We start from the raw sequence: 20627 nt of genomic DNA on the forward strand, positions 1-20627 counted from the left end.
TGGGACATTCATTTTACTAGATTGGTCTCTGCTAGAGACCAACTCATTCAATTTAAATTCCTGCATCGCATATATCTTACTCCAGCTAGATTGGCTAAGATGTTCCCTACCCGGTCGCCTGATTGCTGGTGGTGCAGTTCCAGGGGCGGACTGACCATTCGGGCATTCGGACGCTGACCGAGGGCCCGCGGCCAGTAGGGGGCCCGTGAGAAGCTCCTAAGAGATTCTGGTCGGATCTAGGGGTATGCTGCTGGCAGTGCTGCGGCGGAGCCATTCTGTCGTTGTGGGGGGGTCCAAGACACAGCATCTCCCCCCTGCACCTCTGGCTTTCAGTTTGGGATGCAGTGGGAGGCGGCGATCGGCAGCCCTGGGGCTTGTATTTCTCCTTCAGAGTGTATACAGTGGAGAGGGGAGGTGCCTCTGACCCAGGCAGCTACAAGTTTCACTCTTCAGTGTACAAGTGACTTTCTCTGCTTGTACACTGTTGCCGACTGCTGCCCGGGTCAGAGGCCCTCCCCTCTCCACTGCACAGAATCAGGAAGAGAACTACAAGCCCCAGTGAGATCCCACGGTCCACAGGCACCATAGAGCTGCCGATCGCCACCTCCCCCTGTGCTGGGGGTTGGAGGTGCACAGCCAGGTACAGGGGGGGGGTTAAGTCTGGGAACCCTGATGTATGGGGGGGGAGGCTCTCTGGGGACCCTGATGTATGGGGGGCTCTCTGGGGACCCTGATGTATGGGGGGGCTCTCTGGGGACCCTGATGTATGGGGGGGGGGACTCTCTGGGGACCCTGATGTATGGGGGGCTCTCTGGGGACACTGATGTATGGGGGGCTCTCTGGGTACCCTCATGCATGGGGGGCTCTCTGGGTACCCTGATGTATGGGGGGGGCTCTCTGGGGACCCTGACGTATGGGGGGGCTCTCTGGGGACCCTGATGTATGAGGGGGCTCTCTGGGGACCCTGACGTATGGGGGGCTCTCTCTGGGGACCCAGATCTATGGGGGGGCTCTCTTGGACCCTGATGTATGGGGGGCTATCTGGGGACCCAGATCTATGGTGGGGGCTCTTAGGGGACCCTGATGTATGGGGGGCTCTCTGGGGACCCTGATGTATGGGGGGGCTCTCTGGGGACCCTGATGTATGGGGGGGCTCTCTGGGGACTCAGATCTATGGCGGGGGCTCTCTGGGACCCTGATGTATGGGGGCTCTTTGGGGACCCTGTTGTGTGGGGGGCTCTCTGGGGACCCTAAAGTATGGGGGGCTCTCTGGGGACCCTGATGTATGGGGGGGCTCTCTGGGGACCCTGACGTATCGGGGCTCTCTGGGGACCCTGATGTATGTGGGGCTCTCTGGGGACCCTGATTTATGGGGGGGCTCTCGGGGGACCCTGATTTATGGGGGGCTCTCGGGGGACCCTGACGTATCGGGGCTCTCTGGGGACCCAGATCTATGGGGGGCTCTCTTGGACCCTGATGTATGGGGGGCTCTCTGGGGACCCTGATGTATGGGGGGGGGGCTCGCTGGAGACCTTGATGTAAGGGGGGGCTCTTTGGGGACCCTGATGTATAGGGGGCTCTCTGGGGACCCTGATGTATGGAGGGGCTCTCTGGGGACCCAGATCTATGGGGGGGAGCTCTCTGGGTACCCTGATGTATGGGGGGCTCTCTGGGGACCCTGATATATGAGGGGCTCTCTGGGGACCCTGATGTATGGGGGGGCTCTCTGGGGACCCTGATGTATGGGAGGGTTCTCTGTGGACCCTGATGTATGGGGGGCTCTCTGGGGACCCTGATGTATAGGGGGGCTCTCTGGGGACCCAGATCTATGGGGGGGCTCTCTGGGGACCCTGATGTATGGGGGGCTCTCTGGAGACCTTGATGTAAGGGGGGCTCTCTGGGGACCCTGATGTATAGGGGGCTCTCTGGGGACCCAAATCTATGGTGGGGGCTCTCTGGGGACCCTGATGTATGGGGGGCTCTCTGGGGACCCTGATGTATGGGGGGGGCTCTCTTGGACCCTGATGTATGGGATGGGGGGCTCTCTTGGACCCTGTTGTATGGGGGGCTCTCTGGGGAACCTCTGGAGACCTTGATGTAAGGGGGGGCTCTCTGGGGACCCTGATGTATAGGGGGCTCTCTGGGGACCCTGATGTATGGAGGGGCACTCTGGGGATCCAGATCTATGGGGGGCTCTCTGGGGACCCTAATGTATGGGGGGGCTCTCTGGGGACCCTGATGTATGGGAGGGCTCTCTGGGGACCCTGATGTATGGGGGGCTTTCTGGGGACCCTGATGTATGGGGGGGCTCTCTGGGGACCCAGATCTATGGGGGGGCTCTCTGGGGTCCCTGATGTATGGGGGGCTCTCTGGAGACCTTGATGTAAGGGGGGGCTCTCTGGGGACCCTGATGTATAGGGGGCTCTCTGGGGACCCTGATGTATAGGGGGCTCTCTGGGGACCCTGATGTATGGAGGGACTCTCTGGGGACCTAGATCTATGGGGGGGCTCTATGGGGACCCTGATGTATGGGGGGGCTCTCTGGGGACCCTGATGTATGGGGGGCTCCCTGGGGACCCTGATGTATGGGGGGGCTCTCTAGGGACCCTGTTGTATGGAGGGCTCTCTGGGGACCCTGACGTATCGGGGCTCTCTGGGGACCCTGATGTATGGGGGGCTCTCTGGGGACCCTGATGTATTGGGGGGCTCTCGGGGGACCTGACGTATCGGGGCTCTCTGGGGACCCAGATCTATGGGGGGCTCTCTTGGACCCTGATGTATGGGGGGCTCTCTGGGGACCCTGATGTATGGGGGGCTCTTTGGAGACCTTGATGTAAGGGGAGCTCTTTGGGGACCCTGATGTATAGGGGGCTCTCTGGGGACCCTGATGTATGAAGGGGCTCTCTGGGGACCCAGATCTATGGGGGGGCTCTCTGGGGACCCTGATGTATGGGGGGGCTCTCTGGGGACCCTGATATATGAGGGGCTCTCTGGAGACCCTGATGTATGGGGGGGCTCTCTGGGGACCCTGATGTATGGGGGGGCTCTCTGGGGACCCTGATGTATGGGAGGGCTCTCTGGGGACCCTGATGTATGGGGGGCTATCTGAGGGACCCTGATGTATGGGGGGGCTCTCTGGAGACCCAGATCTATGGGGGGGCTCTCTGGGGACCCTGATGTATGGGGGGGCTCTCTGGAGACCTTGATGTAAGGGGGGCTCTCTGGGGACCCATATCTATGGGGGGGCTCTCTGGGGACCCTGATGTATGGGGGGCTCTCTGGAGACCTTGATGTAAGGGGGGCTCTCTGGGGACCCTGATGTATGGGGGGGCTCTCTTGGACCCTGATGTATGGGGGGCTCTCTTGGACCCTGTTGTATGGGGGGCTCTCTGGGGACCCTCTGGAGACCTTGATGTAAGGGGGGGCTCTCTGGGGACCCTGATCTATGGGGGGGCTCTCTGGGGACCCTGATATATGGGGGGCTCTCTGGGGACCCTGATGTATGGGGGGGCTCTCTGGGGACCCTGATGTATGGAGGGGCTCTCTGGGGACCTAGATCTATGGGGGGGCTCTCTGGGGACCCTGATATATGGGGGGCTCTCTGGGGACCCTGATATATGGGGGGCTCTCTGGGGACCCTGATGTATGGGGGGCTCTCTGGGGACCCTGATGTATGGGGGGGCTCTCTGGGGACCCAGATCTATGGGGGGGCTCTCTGGGGACCCTGATGTATGGGGGGGCTCTCTGGGGACCCTGATGTATGGGGGGGGGCTCTCTGGGGACCCTGATGTATGGGAGGCTCTCTGGGGACCCAAATCTATGGTGGGGTCTCTCTGGGGACCCTGATGTATGGGGGGCTCTCTGAGGACCCTGATGTATGGGGGGGGCTCTCTTGGACCCTGATGTATGGGGGGCTCTCTTGGACCCTGATGTATGGGGGGCTCTCTGGGGACCCTGATGTATGGGGGGCTCTCTGGGGACCCTGATGTATGGGGGGAGGCTCTCTGGGGACCCTAATATATGGGGGGCTGTCTGGGGACCCTGATGTTGGGGGGGCTCTCTGGAGACCCAGATTTATGGGGGGCTCTCTGGGACCCTGATGTATGGGGCACTCTCTGAAGACCCTGTTGTATGGGGGGCTCTCTGGGGACCCAGATGTATGGGGGGGCTCTATGGGGACCCTGATGTATGGGGGGCTCTCTGGGGAGTGGACCCTGATGTATGGGGGGCTCTCTGGAGACCTTGATGTAAGGCGGGGCTCTCTGGGGACCCTGATGTATGGGGGGGCTCTCTGGGGACCCTGATGTAAGGAGGGGGCTCTCTGGGGACCCTGATGTAAGAGGAGGTTCTCTGGGGACCCGGATGTAAGGGGAGGTTCTCTGGGGACCCTGATGTAAGGAGGGGCACTCTGGGGACCCTGATGTAAGGAGGGGGCTCTCTGGGGACCCTGATGTAAGGAGGGGGCTCTCTGGAACCCTGATGTAAGAGGAGGTTCTCTGGGGACCCTGATGTAAGTGGAGGAGGCTCTCTGGGGACTTGTTTACATCGGCAGACCACCGTTCTGTCTCTGTTGGAAGTGATCATCGGGGCCCAGCGGACATCGGGTCCTCCAGACCCGCTGATTAGCTCTCGGTGTGTCCAATCACAGCGGCAGCGGGTCAAACAGCACGCAGACCCGCAAGTGCAGAATCAAGTACCTGTACGTGATTCTGCTCACAGGAGACGCAGCCCAAGCACTAAGTCATGTTTTGCTTGGGGATCAAATACTTATTTTACTCACTAAACTGCAACTCAATTTATAACATTTGTATCATGAGTTTTTTTTCTGGATTTTTAGTTGACATTCTGTCTCTATCATTTAAAATACACCTATGGTAACAATTACAGACCATTCATTTCTTTGTAAGTGGGCAAACTTACACAATCTGCAGGGGATCAAATAAATATTCCCCCCACCGTATACCTGCAAAAGGGACCAGCCTGAAGTTATCTAGCAGGACTTCATTTTCCAACTAAAGTTCCCCTTTAATTACTTCCCATCTGACATACATATATAAACATCCTGATGGGACGTGGTTAATACCAGGATCATGGCGTACTGTTTTGTTTTTGTGTTTGGTTGACTGTCAAGCTTTACAGCGATCTGGAGGTCCCTCTTTACCCTGGGGAGCCCAGGATCATGTTAAGTGGTTGGGACAGCAGCCCACGGAGGAAAATCCATCACTTCCAGTTTCAAAGCCATCAATTCCTATCTTTTCCAGCCAGGGACGCATCAAACCTAAGGTGACCAGATTTTTAAAATGAAATCCAGATTTTTTTTTTGGCAAATGGTATTTTATAAGCATATTTTCCTCAAATGATATATGCAATGTATGTGTTTATGGAGTGATTGTATGATATACATGTTATTTCTCACATTTTGCCCATGAGAAAAAAAAATACTTCTAATAATTTTTTGGGATATGACTACCAAATGTTAAGAAGATAAGATGCATTTATTGATATTATATATAATTATACGTTTCTCTATATATTGTATCTCCCTCTCTCTCTGTACATACTGCATCTCCCCTCTTTCTCTGTATATACTGTACCCCCCCTCGCTCTCTCTGTATATACCGCATCTCCCCCCTCTTTCTGTATATAATGTACCACTCCCCTTTCTCTCTCTGCATATATTGTATCCCCCCTCTCTGTGTATATACTGTATCCCCTTCTCAGTGTATATACTGTATCCCCCTCTCTGTGTATATACTGTATCCCCCCTCTGTATACTGCATATACTGTATCCCCCTCTCTCTGTATATACTTTATCTCCCCTCTCTCTATATAAATACTGCAACCCCCCCTCTGTATACTGTAACCCCCTCTATGTATACTGTAACACCCCCTCTCTGTATACTGTAACCCCATCTCTCTGTATATACTGTACCCCCTCCCCATCTCTCTGTATATACTGTATCCCCCTCTCTCTCTATACTGTAAACCTTGCCCTCTCTCTATACTATAACCCTTGCCCTCTCTGTATATACTGTAACCCCCCCTCTGTATACTATAACCCCCCTCTCCCTCTCTGTATACTGTAACACCCATCTCTCTGTATATACTGTACCCCCTCCCCATCTCTGTATATACTTACCCACCATCTCTCTGTATATACTGTATCCCCCCTCCCTCTCTATACTGTAACCCTTGCCATCTCTGTATATACTGTAACCCCCCTCCCTCTGTATATACTGTAACCCCCCCTCCCCCTCTCTCTGTATATACTTTATCTCCCCTCTCTCTCTATAAATACTGCAACCCCCCCCCCTGTATACTGTAACCCCCCTCTATGTATACTGTAACACCCCCCTCTGTATACCATAACCCCCATCTCTCTGTATATACTGTACCCCTCCCCATATCTCTGTGTATATACTGTATATACTGTATATATATATATATATATATATATATATATATATATATATATATATATATACTGTAACCCCCCTCCCCCTCTCTGTATACTGTAACCCCCATCTCTCTGTATATACTGTACCCCCTCCCCATCTCTCTGTATATACTGTATCCCCCTCTCTCTCTATACTGTAACCCTTGCCATCTCTGTATATACTGTAACCCCCCTCTCTGTATATACTGTAACCCCTCTGTATATACTGTAACCCCCCACCCTCTGTATACTGTAACCCCCCTCCCCCTCTCTCTGTATATACTTTATCTCCCCTCTCTCTGTATATACTGTACCCCCTCCCCATCTATCTGTATATACTGTATCCCCCTCTCTCTATACTGTAACCCTTGCCCTCTCTGTATATACTGTAACCTCCACCCTCTGTATACTGTAACCCCCTCTCTCTCTATACTGTAACCCCTGCCCTCTCTCTATACTGTAACCCTTGTCCTCTCTCCATACTGTATCCCTTGCCCTCTCTCTATACTGTAACCCTTGCCCTCTCCTTATATCCTGTAACCCCCCCTCCCTCTGTATACTGTAACCCCCCTCTCCCTCTCTGTATACTGTAACCCCCATCTCTCTGTATATACTGTACCCCCTCCCCATCTCTCTGTATATACTGTATCCCACCTCTCTCTATACTGTAACCCTTGCCATCTCTGTATATACTGTAACCCCCCTCTCGGTATATACTGTAACCCCCTCTGTATATACTGTAACCCCCCCTGTATACTGTAACCCCCTCTCTCTCTATACTGTAACCCTTGCCCTCTCTGCATACTGTATCCCTTGCCCTCTCTGTATACTGTAAACCTTGCTCTCTCTGTATATACTGTAACCCCCCACCCTCTGTATACTGTAACCACCCCTCACTCTGTATACTGTAACCCCCCCTCTTCCTCTCTGTATACTGTAACCCCCATCTCTCTGTATATACTGTACCCCCTCCCCATCTCTCTGTATATACTGTAACCCCCCTCTCTGTATATACTGTAACCCCCTCTGTATATACTGTAACCCCCCCACCCTCTGTATACTGTAACCCCCTCTCCCTCTCTGTATATACTGTAGCCCCTCCCCATCTCTGTATATACTGTATCTCCCCTCTCTCTATACTGTAACCCTTGCCCTCTCTGTATATACTGTAACCCCCCCTCTCCCTCTCTGTATACTGTCACCCCCCCTCCCCCTCTGTATATACTTTATCTCCCCTCTCTCTCTATAAATACTGCAACCCCCCCTCTGTATACTGTAACCCCCCTCAATGTATACTGTAACACCCCCCTCTCTGTATACTGTTACCCCTCATCTCTCTGTATATACTATACCCCCTCCCTATCTCTCTGTATATACTGTACCCCCCTCTCTCTCTATACTGTAACCCTTGCCCTCTCTTTATATTGTAACCCTTGCCCTCTCTCTATATTGTAACCCTTGCCCTCTCTCTATATTGTAACCCTTGCCCTCTCTGTATATACTGTAACCCCCCACCCTCTGTATACTGTAACCCCCCTCTCCGTATACTGTAACCCCCATCTCTCTGTATATACTGTATCCCCTCTCTCTCTATACTGTAACCCTTGCCATCTCTGTATATACTGTAACCCCCCCCTCTGTATATACTGTAACCCCTCTGTATATACTGTAACCCCCCCCTCCCTCTGTATACTGTAAACCCCCCCCTCCCCTCTCTGTAAACTTTACCCCCCCCCCCCTCTCTCTGTACCTCAACAGTTTGGTTCTGGCTGTCCATCACGTGTAGTCTCTCTGCAGGCTGCAGCCAATGGTCGGGTGTAGTGTGGCCTCTGAATGCTCCTCGAGTGTCAGTCTGGGCCCCGCCCCCTCCCTTCGCCTTTCTTCCATTCAGCAGAGTGGCCAGCACAGCTGTGTGTCTGTGTGCAATCAGCTGTGCTCCGCTTGGGGGGATCTGGGCTTGATCGGCATTGCAGGAGGAGAAAAGCAGTGACAGCAGCCCTGAGTTGGACCCGGCGGCCCCTGCCTGCAATCCGGGGACAAATCAGGGGACGGTCTTGGACCGGGGACGGTGTCCTCAGTCCGGGGACTGTCCCTGGAAACCAGGGACCTCTGGCCACCGTAATCTAACCAAGCATAATCTGTGTTTGGTTAGTTGCTTTGGAGGGCAGGGGAGACATCAGGGGTCTAAAAAACCCCTGATGTCTCCATAAAGAGTACCTGTCACCTGCTCATATCTATCACAAGGGGGTTTGTGATGGCTATGAAGTTAAATTTAAAAAAAATAACAGGTGTACATTTTTAATAAAATAAATAAAAAAAAAAAAATAAATAAATAGAAGCACCCTGTCCCCCCGTTGCATACGCACAAATGCACATGTACAGTGTAAAATGTGAATCAATTTATACAGTAACTCACAAAAGTGATTACACCCGTCACATTTTTGTAAATATTTTATTATATCTTTTCATGTGACAACACTGAAGAAATGACACTTTGCTACAATATAAAGTAGTGAGTGTACAGCTTGTATAACAGTGTAAATTTGTTGTCCCCTCAAAATAACTCAACACACAGCCATTAATGTCTACACCGCTGGCAACAAAAGTGAGTACACCCCTAAGTGAAAATGTCCAAATTGGGCCCAATTAGTCATTTTCCCTCCCTGGCATCATGTGACTCGTTAGTGTTACAGGGTCTCAGGTTTGAATGGGGAGCAGGTGTGTTACATTTGTTATCGCTCTCACTCTCTCATACTGGTCACTGGAAGTTCAACATGGCACCTCATGGCAAAGAACTCTCTGAATCTGAAAAAAAGGATTGTTGCTCTACATAAAGATGGCCTAGGCTATAAGAAGATTGCCAAGACCCTGAAACTGAGCTGCAGCACGGTGGTCAAGACCATACAGCGGTTTAAAAGGACAGGTTCCACTCAGAACAGGCCTCTCCATGGTTGACCAAATAAGTTGAGTGCACGTGCTCAGAGTCATATCCAGAGGTTGTCTTTGGGAAATAGACGTATGAGTGCTGTCAGCATTGCTGCAGAGGTTGAAGGGGTGGGGGGTCAGCCTGTCAGTGCTAAGACCATACGCCGCACACTGCATCAAATTGGTCTGCATGGCTGTCCTCCCAGAAGGAAGCCTCTTCTAAAGATGATGCACAAGAAAGCGTGCAAACAGTTTGCTGAAGACAAGCAGACTAAGGACGTGGAATACTGGAACCATGTCCTGTGGTCTGATGAGACCAAGATAAACTTATTTGGTTAAGATGGTGTCAAGCAGGTGAGGAGTACAAAGACAAGTGTGTCTTGCCTACAGTCAAGCATGGTGGTGGGAGTGTCATGGTGTGGGGCTGCATGAATGCTTCCAGTACTGGTAAGCTACAGTTCATTGAGGGAACCATGAATGCCAACATGTACTGTGACATACTGAAGCAGAGCATGTTCACCTCCCTTCAGAGACTGGGCCGCAGGGCAGTATTCCAACATGATAACGACCCCAAAAACACCTCCAAGATGACCATTGCCTTGCTAAAAAAGCTGAGGGTAAATGTGATGGACTGGCCAAGCATGTCTCCAGACCTAAACCCTATTGAGCATCTGTGGGGCATCCTCAAACGGAAGGTGGAGGAGCGCAAGGGTTCTAACATCCACCAACTCCGTGATGTCGTCATGGAGGAGTGGAAGAGGACTCCAGTGGCAACCTGTGAAGCTCTGGTGAACTCCATGCCCAAGAGGGTTAAAGGTGCACTAAAGGTTTGTTTTTATTTCTTTTAAATAACAAACATTTCATACTTTCCTCCTCTGTGCAAGGGTTTTGCACAGAGTGGCCCCGATCCTCCTCTTCTGGGGTCCCTCAGCAGTGCTCCTATCTCCTCCCTGCATTGAGTGCCCCCCTGGGGAAGCACTTCCCTGGGGACACCCATGCGGGCTCATTCCCGAGTCCTGCTGCTGCATTCATTGACACAGACAGCCAGGGGTGTAACTAGAAATCACAGGGCCCCATAGCAAAATGTTGTATGGGGCCGCCCCTTCCCCTGGAAACAGCTGCCCCCCCCACAAAAAAATAATAAACTAATGCCATTGAACAACAGATTACCACACTAATGTAGCACAGTACCCAGGCAACAGTGTGACAAACGCGGGTGTCAGATCCCTGCCCTCCTCGCTAACTTGCGACGAAGGACCGGCCAACCGCACACCACACTGTCACTTACGTAACAATGCCACTCTCAGCTGCGCCCAGCACACAGATTTTCCAGCTTCCGGGACCACAATCTAGGTGCGAGCAGCCTGAGAGCGATTGTCACTGGGCTAATTACACAATTAACCCTTTAACTGCCACCACCCCCGTTTAAAAGACCGAGCCGGGGGAGACTCGTAATTTTAGCAATACCAATTATAATTTTAGAATAAGCGTCTGCCACACACACTGCCACCACAGACAGGTCTGCTCAGAGGTCTTACTCTACAACAGTAGCGCCCTTCAAGAGGCAGGTTCGTTTATAGCTTGCATTAAGAGCTTAAGCGCTGGTTCACACAGGGGCAACACGACTTACAGCGCGACTTAGCAAGGCGACTTCAGCGCGACTTCAGCGCGACTTCAGCGCGACTTCAGCGTGACTTGGGGCGACTTACAAGGCGACTTCAAGTCGCCTCCAAGACAGGCGACTTTCCAGTGGCCAATCAAACTACAATCCGCTCTGGGGGAGGGAGGGGTTTGCTTGAAAAAAACATCTTCTCTTCCTGTGAAGTCGCTTCACTATAGACCACGATCCGACTTGTAGGCGACTTCCATTGAAATCAATGGGTACAAGTCGCCTACAAGTCGCCTTGAAGTAGTACAGGGACCTTTTCTGAAGTCGGAGCGACTTCAGTAGCGTACATATAGACGGCTCTCATTCACTTACATGGACTTTCAGATGTCAAGCGACTTGGGGCGACTTGAGGTCTGACAAGTCGGATCCCAAGTCGCGGTAGTGTGAACCGGCACTTAGAGACAAGGTTAACACTTTTCAACATAAGAGTTTATTATGAAAAGGTCAAAGTTGATGCAAATAAAACATTTACAGAAAAAAGATGTTTCAGAAGATAAAGACACTATACAGCCACAAAGAAATATGGTAGAATTGGGAAGGAAGAATACTTGCAATTAATGTCCAAGGGTTGATCAGAGTTCGATCGATGAGCTAGGTACTCAGTTCTCAACTTGGTAGATGTTCCTTCTTGGATGATAAAAGGAGAGCTGGCCATTGTCTTGGCATCTCCTCTTTTCTGTCAAATCAAAGGGGGTGTTGACAGTGACCAGTAACCAATCGTCCGGTCATCTTGTTTAGGGGTTGGTCGCTGGGAGGTGTCTACACTTATGACCATGTCCCAGGTACACTTTGTGATACATATTCATATCTCTGCATCTCTACTGTTTATAGACTGAAAATATCCATATTATTGTTCAGCGTGAGATTTCAAAACAAATATAAACATGCCATGTCTATGATGTCTTGTCCACGTAGGAGGAATAAGGGGTACCAGTGGTTTCCCATATGACCTGACATAGGGGTCTCTGGACTTGAAATGTTACAAATTATCCGAGGAAACTAAATATGTCCATATTATGGCTGTGCTATTATTAAGTTGGAAGTTATGAAACATGCTGAAGTTTCAGAACTATACTAAACAGTCTGCACTCTATGTGGCTTGCGGTATTTACGACAGGTATCTGTTGGTGCTCTGGATGGAGTGGAGAGGGTGACCTTTTTACGACAGGCCTGAATCCTGCCAGGCCAACAGGCTGTGTTCACTGACCTAGCCTGGTTCTGCTTTCTCTGTTGAGATAACCTTTTCTTTTGAACTTTAAAAGCTTTGAATTTCTAACATAAGGGAAGAGGGAGGAGGTAGGGAGTTCAGATGTTTCTTTATGCAGTATACTTTATGCAGCCCCTGATAGACATACATTGCTGACCTCCATGCCTTCTAACCAATTTCTGTTCTGATTAAACTTATGTGTAAATACAAGACAAATAGGGAATAAATAAGACAGCAACGATGAACAGTGGCCCTAATGGTAGTTTGATCAAGTTTATTCTTAAGGGTTTAGGAACATCTGCACCCTTGAACCTGGCATTGCTCCCTCTCTCTTTGTGCCGAAATTATCCTAATGAAAAAATATAGCAAACATTTTCTTCACAAAAATAGCAAAACAGTGCAAAACAGTGCAAAACAGATGAGTCTCCCACTCCCTTCCTACCTCCTGTCCAGACTCTAGAGCCACCTCATGTGCCGAAAACGATGTTACTTCACAGGCGCTCTCGAGTGTTCTGCCCCGCCCATTCTGCTCTCTGCTCCTGCCTCCTGCTGTATGCGGCTGCGTGTGTCGGGACACGGCCGGACTCGTGGGTCCGGGAGGCTTAACAGTAAACTTACATTCCTCATCCTCACCGGCAGTGGCGTCACTAGGATTGGTGACAACCGGTGCGGAAAAAAAAATGGTGTCAACCCCCCACCAACTATAGTCCCCCCTCGGTACCGACCCCCCTCCACTAACTACAGACCCCCCTCCCACAGTATAGATCCCCATCCCTCAGTACAGACCACCCTCACTAAGTACAGACCCCCTCCATCAATATAGACCCCCCTCCCTCAGTATAGACCTCCCCCTTAGTGCAGACCCCTCCATCAGTGCAGACCCCCCATCAGTACAGACACCCCCCACCTCAGTGCAGACTCCCCTCCATCAGTACAGACACCCCCCACCTCAGTGCAGACCCCCATCAGTACAGACACCCCTCACCTCAGTGCATACCCCTATCAGTACACAAACCCCCTACCTCAGTGCAGACCCCCCAGCAGTGCAGACACCCCCCTTAGTACAGACAACCCCCTAGTGCAAACCCCCCCCAGCATTACAGACCCCCCCTCAGTGCAGACACCCCCCTCAGTGCAGGACCCCCCCAGTGCAGACCACCCCCTCAGTACAGACACCCCCCTAGTGCAGACCCCATCATCATTACAGACCCCCCCTCAGTGCAGATACCCCCCTCAGTGCAGGAACCCCCCCAGGAGTACAGGGACCCCCCAGTGCAGACCAACCCCCCTCAATACAGACACCCCCCCGGTGCAGACCCCCCCAGCATTACAGACCCCCCTCAGTGCAGGACCCCCCCAGCAGTACAGGAACCCCCCAGTGCAGACCACCCCCCTCAGTACAGACACCCCCCCAGTGCAGACCCCCCCAGCATTACAGAGCCCCGCCCAGTGCAGACCCCCCCAGCATTACAGACCCCCCTCAGTGCAGATCCCCCTCAGTGCAGACCCCCCTCAGTAGTACAGACCCCCCTCATTGCAGACCCCCCTCAGTAGTGCAGACTCCCCCCCAGTATAGACGCCCCCCTTACATACCTCAGAACAGCACTGACAGTCTCCAGATACACACAACGGTGTGTGTCCCTCGAGCGCAGGCTCCTCCTCCTCTGTGGATGTAAACAGAGAGTAGGGGAGGCGGCTTCGGTCCGCTCCACTGAAGGACACAGCAGAGCGAGGCACAGCTAATCAGGGCAGCGAGTGGTGTTAGTGGTGCGGCTGCCGCTACCCAAGGGTGTCACCCCTCTGGCGGGTGTCACCTGGTGCGGCCCGCACCCGCCTAGCAACGCCACTAACCGGGCCTCACTCGGCTGCGGGCCCCATAGTGGGGCTGCGGGACCTGCGTGGGTCGCTATGGCGGTAGTTCCGTCACTGCCGACAGCAGGACTCGGCCCCGCCAATGGCTGCTCTGCTATCAATCTATCCAATCAGGACCTGAGACACCGGCGAGAGCAGGCGTGCTCATTCCCGGCGCTGGAATAACAGGGTTTAGGTAAATAAAATGGGGGCTCTGGGGGGACACTGCACTAAAGAAGGTTTTTCGCCTTAATGCATACAATGCATTAAGGTGAAAAACGCAGAGCGTTTACAAGCCCTTTAAGGCCGTGCTGAAAAATAATGGTTGCCACACAAAATATTGACACTTTGGGCCCAATTTGGTCATTTTTACTGAGGGGTGTACTCACTTTTGCTGCCAGCGGTTTAGACATTAATGGCTGTGTGTTGAGTTATTTTGAGGGGACAGCAAATTTACACTGTTATACAAGCTGTACACTCACTACTTTACATTGTAGCAAAGTGTAATTTCTTCAGTGTTGTCACATGAAGAGATAGAATAAAATATTTACAAAAATGTGAGGGGTGTACTCACTTTTGTGAGTTACTGTATAAATTGATTTCCATTTTAATGAGTGAAATAAGTATTTGACCCCTTTGCAAAACATGACTTAGTATTTGGTGGCAATACCCTTGTTGACATTTACAGAGGTCAGACATTTCTTGTAGTTGGCCACCAGGTTTGCAAACATCTCAGGAGGGATTTTGTCCCACTTCTCTTTGCAGATCCTTTCCAGGACCTTAAGGTTTTTTTGGTTTTTTGGTTTTTACAAATTCTTTATTTTCTTTCACAAAAGTGCTAAAACACTTTCATCAATACATCTATACAACACAAAATTTTTTCTAATCCTGGCCTCCTTGTAATTCCTATTAGTTGCAGTTATTCGGCTTCCTAACTTAACCTACTTATTCATACTTTCAAATTAATCTTATTTGTAACAACCCAACTTTTGTGATATTTTCCCTTAATCAGAATCCATTCTGGTTATCGTCAAGAAAGCAATAGATATAGGAAAAAGGAAAAGAAAAAACAAAGAAAAAAAGAAAAGAGAGAGAAAAAAAAATTAAGTAACCCCCCCCCCCCCCCCCCGGGATTATTTGTTGCTATGAACCTTTAGGGGTTCTGTTCCCTATATAACATAAAATGAGCCCATACTGTCCTATATTTCTCATCTTGCTCTCTTAAAGGGGTTGTAAAGGTAAAAGTTTTTTCACCTTAATGCATTCTATTCTATCATTAAGGTGAAAAAACATCTGACGATACCGGCCCCCACAGCCCCCCCCCCCCCGTTTCACTTACCTGATCGCTCAAAAGTCCCACGCTCGCCCCCGACATCCTCTTCGCCGCTCAGCTTGCCCGTTGATTGGCTAGAGTGCAGTGGCGTAGCGTGGGGGTGCAGGGGGTGCCGTGGCCCCGGGCACGACATTTAGGGGGGCGCCAGTACGTGTCACTGGCTGCCTCCTCCTAATTTTAAATTCCTGTGTCCCCGGGCTCCGGCCGCCATGTTCAGTGTCCGGCGCCCTGTGATAGGGCACATGGGGGTCATGTGAGGCATAGAGCTGGCCTGTCCGGGATTGCTCCTGAAGTCGTGCCTCCGCACATGACCCCATACGCCCAATCACAGTGCGCTGCGCCGGACACTGAACATGGCAGCTAGAGCGCGGGGGAGAGAAGCAATGTGAGCCGCCACTGTCTTCTCCTTCTCCGGACTGATGCAGGCCAGCCAGACACGAAGGTGAGTGAGACTCCCTCGTGACAGTCATGTTACTGGCCCCGGAGGGGGGGAGTGAGAAAGTCAGTTAGTGTAGTATGGTGGTCAGTTAGTGTAGTATGGTGGTCAGTTAGTATAGTATGGTGGTCAGTTAGTATAGTATGGTGGTCAGTTAGTGTAGTATAGTGGTCAGTTAGTGTAGTATAGTGGTCAGTTAGTGTAGTATAGTGGTCAGTTAGTGTAGTATAGTGGTCAGTTAGTATAGTGGTCAGTTAGTGTAGTATGGTGGTCAGTTAGTGTAGTATGGTGGTCAGTTAGTGTAGTATAGTGGTCGGTTAGTGTAGTATGGTGGTCAGTTAGTGTACTATGGTGGTCAGTTAGTGTAGTATGGTGGTCAGTTAATGTAGTGGTCAGTAGTGTAGTATAGTGGTCAGTTAGTGCAGTATAGTGGTCAGTTAGTGTAGTATGGTGGTCAGTTAGTGTAGTATGGTGGTCAGTGTAGTGGACAGTGTAGTGTAGTGTAGTATGGTGGTCAGTGTAGTGGTCAGTATAGTGTAGTGGTCAGTATAGTTCTCAGTGTAGTGGACAGTATAGTGGTCAGTGTAGTTCTCAGTGTAGGGGTCAGTGTAGTATAGTGGTATAGTGTAGTATAGTAGAGTGTAGTATAGTGGCCTCCCTGGGTCAACTGATAGCCTCCCATGGCTTCCAATACCACCTCTACGCTGACGACACCCAAATCTATTTCTCTACCCCCCCAGCTCACTCCCTCGGTCTCCTCACGTATCACTAATTTACTATCAGATATATCAGTCTGGATGTCACACCACTTCCTCAAACTCAATCTATACAAAACCAAACTTATAATTTTTCCTCCCCCATATGCCCCTTCCCCTGATCTCTCTGTCAAAATCGATGGCTATACTATAAGCCCATCCCCACATGCCAAGGTTCTAGGTGTAGTCCTAGACTCTGAACTCTCCTTCAAGCAACACATCCAATCACTGTCCAAATCCTGCCACCCCGACCTCCGCAACATCTCCAAAATACGCCCCTTTCTAACCAATGACACAACAAAGCTCCTAATTCACTCGCTGGTCATCTCTTGCCTGGACTACTGTAACTCCCTTCTCATTGGCTTACCTCTTCATGGTCTATCACCTCTTCAATCCATCATGAATGCCGCTACCAGACTCATACACCTTACCAATCGCTCTGTGTCTGCCACTCCTCTCTGTCAATCCCTCCACTGGCTTCCGCTCGGCCAAAGAATTAAATTCAAAATTCTAACAACTACGTACAAAGCCATCCACAATTTTGTCACCAGCTTAGTCTCTAAATACCAACCTACTCATTCTCTTTGTTCCTCTCAAGACCTCCTGCTCTCTAGCTCCCTCGTCACCTCCTCCCATGCTCACCTCCAGGACTTTTCCAAAGCCTCTCCAATCCTATGGAATGCCCTACCCCAATCTGTCTGCTTATCTTCTACTTTATTAGCTTTTAGACGATCCCTGAAAACCCTTCTCATTAGAGAAGCCTATCCTACCCACACCTAACAACTGTATTTTCATTTTTTCCATCAGCTCTTCCCCCACAGTTATTACCTTTTGTTTCCACTTGACCCTCCCTTCTAGATTGTAAGCTCTAACGAGCAGGGCCCTCTGATCCCTCATGTATTGAATTGTATTATAAGTGTACTGTCTGCCCTCATGTTGTAAAGCGATGCGCAAACTGTTGGCGCTATATAAATCCTGTATGATAATAATAATAATAATAATAATAATATAGTGGTCAGTGTAGTATAGTGGTCAGTGTAGTATAGTGGTCAGTGTAGTGTAGTGGACAGTATATTGTAGTGGACAGTGTAGAGGTCAGTGTAGTTCTCAGTGTAGTGGACAGTATAATATAGTGTAGTGGACAGTATAGTGTAGTGGAGAATATAGTGTAGTGGACAGTATAGTGTAGTGGACAGTATATTATAGTGGACAGTGTAGAGGTCAGTGTAGTTCTCAGTGTAGTGGACAGTATAATATAGTGTAGTGGACAGTATAGTGTAGTGGAGAATATAGTGTAGTGGACAGTGTAGTGTAGTGGACAGTATAGTGTAGTGGACAGTGTATAGGTCAGTGTAGTTCTCAGTGTAGTGGACAGTATAGTATAGTGGTCAGTGTAGTGTGTAATGGTCAGTAAAGGAATCAGGTTGGTCAGTGTTGAAATCAAGTAGGTTAGTGTAATGGTCAGTATAGGAATCAGGTAGGTCAGTACTATTGTATTGGAAGGGACTCGGGGAGTGCTAAAAGTCCGTAGGTTAGGGGGCGCAAATTACTTGCCTTGCCCCGGGTGCTAATAACCCACGCTACGCCACTGCTAAAATGGATGGATTGAAAGCAGCGCAGCCATTGGCTTGCGCTGCTGTCAATCACATCCAATGACGCGGTGCGCCGGGGGGCGGGGCCGAGTGATACAGTGAGCGGCTATGGCTGCCGGCTGTATCACGGGAGCGCGCCCGCAAGCACTCAACACCATGCGAGGGAGCTCGCATGAAAGTGTTGAGTCCTTGCGGGGGGGAGCCGAGACAGCCGCCAAGGGACCCCAGAAGACCAGGTTCGGGGCCACTCTGTGCAAAACGAGCCGCACAGTGGAGGTAAGTATAACATCTTTGTTATTTAAAAAAAATAAATAAATTATCTTTAGTGATCTTTGAACATTAAGTAAGATTTTCCATTTGTTGAGTTTCTATTATCTTTGTAAACCATTGTGCCTTTGTTGCTGATACATTTGTTTTCCACAAAACTATTTCCGGAACACATGCATTTGCTGCGGTCAGCAAATGTCTTAAGAGAGACTTTTTGTACCTTTCAATTGATTGAGGAATATCAAGGAATATCAAACAATTAGAAAGCTGCAGGGGGTCCTTAAGGCTTTGAGGCTGATGTTTGGCAACTCGAACCTTCAGCTTCCTCCACATATTTTTTATGGGATTAAACAGTAAGTAAGCTTCCCTGTATTGTTTGTACCTATAGGTAAGCCTATAATGAGGCTTACCTTTAGGTACTGTAAATATCTCCTAAACGTGCACCGTTTGGGAGATTTTTACTGAAAATAAAGTTAAAGGAATACTGCGCTGTGAACCTGCAACCTAGCAGCCAGCACAGCTTGTAGACAAAAAGCAAAAACTGTGAATAAATAAGTTCAGCGCTAAGGTTGCAAAAAGCAAATATGCATAAATAAATGATATAAATGTGACTTAAACATAAATACATCAAATAAACAGAGATTCATACATGGTGAAATGTGAATCAAACAAAGAAAAAGTGGAATTTCTGAAAAAAATACGTGTATGGTGACTATACCATAAATCAGATGAGACATAGAAATTAGGGTGTTAATATTGAACAGAAACACATCAAATAAACAGGGATTAACACATAGTGAATGTGAGTCCAAACTCAGAAAAAATGAGAGTAATCTCTGAAAAATGTGCTAGTATAATAATGTACAATAAACAAAGTCCAAATAACGAAAATGGTGAATTATAAAGTCCAAAAAAAATCCAATTAGATGTGCAGTCCCGTTAAAAAAAGAAACATAAGAAAAAAATGCTGGTATAGTAAAAAATGTGCTAGTATGGTGACTATACCATAAATAAGGTGAGAGATAGAAATTGGGGTGTTAATATTGAACAGAAACACATCAAATAAACAAGGATTAACACATAATGAATGTGACTCCAGACTATGTGCTAGTATAATAACTTGCACAATAAACAAAGTTCAAAAAACGAAAATGGTGAATTATAAAGTCCAAAGAAATCCAGTTAGATGTACAGTCCCGTTAGACATATGGGGGATTCCAATCACAGGTATGAGCTGTGAAGGAAAAAACAGAAGTACCACCACCATAATCAGGGGGAGGCTTACCAGATCTTATTGACTTGGCGGGGCTTACACCACCCAAGTCTGCAGAGCTTATTAGGTTGAACACATCTGTTGGAAACAACTGGTCCTAGATCTGTATCACTCAATCGACCTTGGACTGTAACTGAATAGTGACTTGAAGGCTCCAATCATCATGAGGAGGGTGGAAGGTAAATGCCAGGAGGGATATATCATGCAATGAAAAGATGGGCTAACATAGCATGATACCATATAAAAAAAGGCAATTTATTAAAAATAGAATAAAACACTCACATTTGGAAGAGTAGAAAAAAGCATGTATATAACAAAGAGCAATGCAAACAGGAGGTCCAACCGACGCGTTTCGACTCCACGGTCGTCATCTGGGGTGTGGACCCCCTGCAACAGCATCGCTTATAAAGTGAAAATGACCCTAGACCTGCTAAACGCCGGAAATGGCTCCACATGACATCACTTCCGGTTCCTCTGTCGCGATCCTGGAAGGAAATGGATACCTAGATATTTCAGGTCAAAATTATGTGCGTGTCTCCATAGTATATGATGTACATGACATAAAATAAAAGGCGGATAAAGTACAGTGCACAACCCTGCAATTATAAAATGTCCTTATGTCGAACCAACAATTTCTTGTAATGAAAACGAGGCTTGGTTTGGTGATGTCTGTCATACAATATGACCAAGCCTCATTATGAAAACAAGGTTTAGAGTTAAGAATATGTGTAATGGCCGTCGAATAAGCTAGAAATGCCTTGCTATGAAAACGAGGCTTGGTTAGCTGGTGTCCATTTAATATGGGAAACAATGCCTCGTCATAAAAACAAGGTTTGTTATAGTAACCTCCGTGTGACTTGGTGAGATAAACATAATAGCATAG

The 20627-nt window shown here is 49.3% G+C and overlaps 1 protein-coding gene across 2 annotated transcripts in view; it reads left to right on the forward strand.

The window, feature by feature from the left end:
* The first annotated feature begins 455 nt into the window (after positions 1-455).
* Positions 456-20627, forward strand: part of CCDC57 (coiled-coil domain containing 57) — a 142549-nt gene continuing 122377 nt past the window's right edge. Inside the window, exon 1 of one of the 2 annotated variants that reach the window (XM_073606702.1) lies at positions 456-640. The gene's annotated coding sequence lies outside the window, so the exon portion shown is untranslated. Of the gene's footprint in view, positions 641-5103; positions 5284-20627 lie in introns of those variants that run through there. The other variant, XM_073606703.1, reaches the window with a different exon arrangement.

Source organism: Aquarana catesbeiana, linkage group LG12 (genome assembly GCF_042186555.1).
Source record: "Aquarana catesbeiana isolate 2022-GZ linkage group LG12, ASM4218655v1, whole genome shotgun sequence".
NCBI lineage: Eukaryota > Metazoa > Chordata > Amphibia > Anura > Ranidae > Aquarana > Aquarana catesbeiana.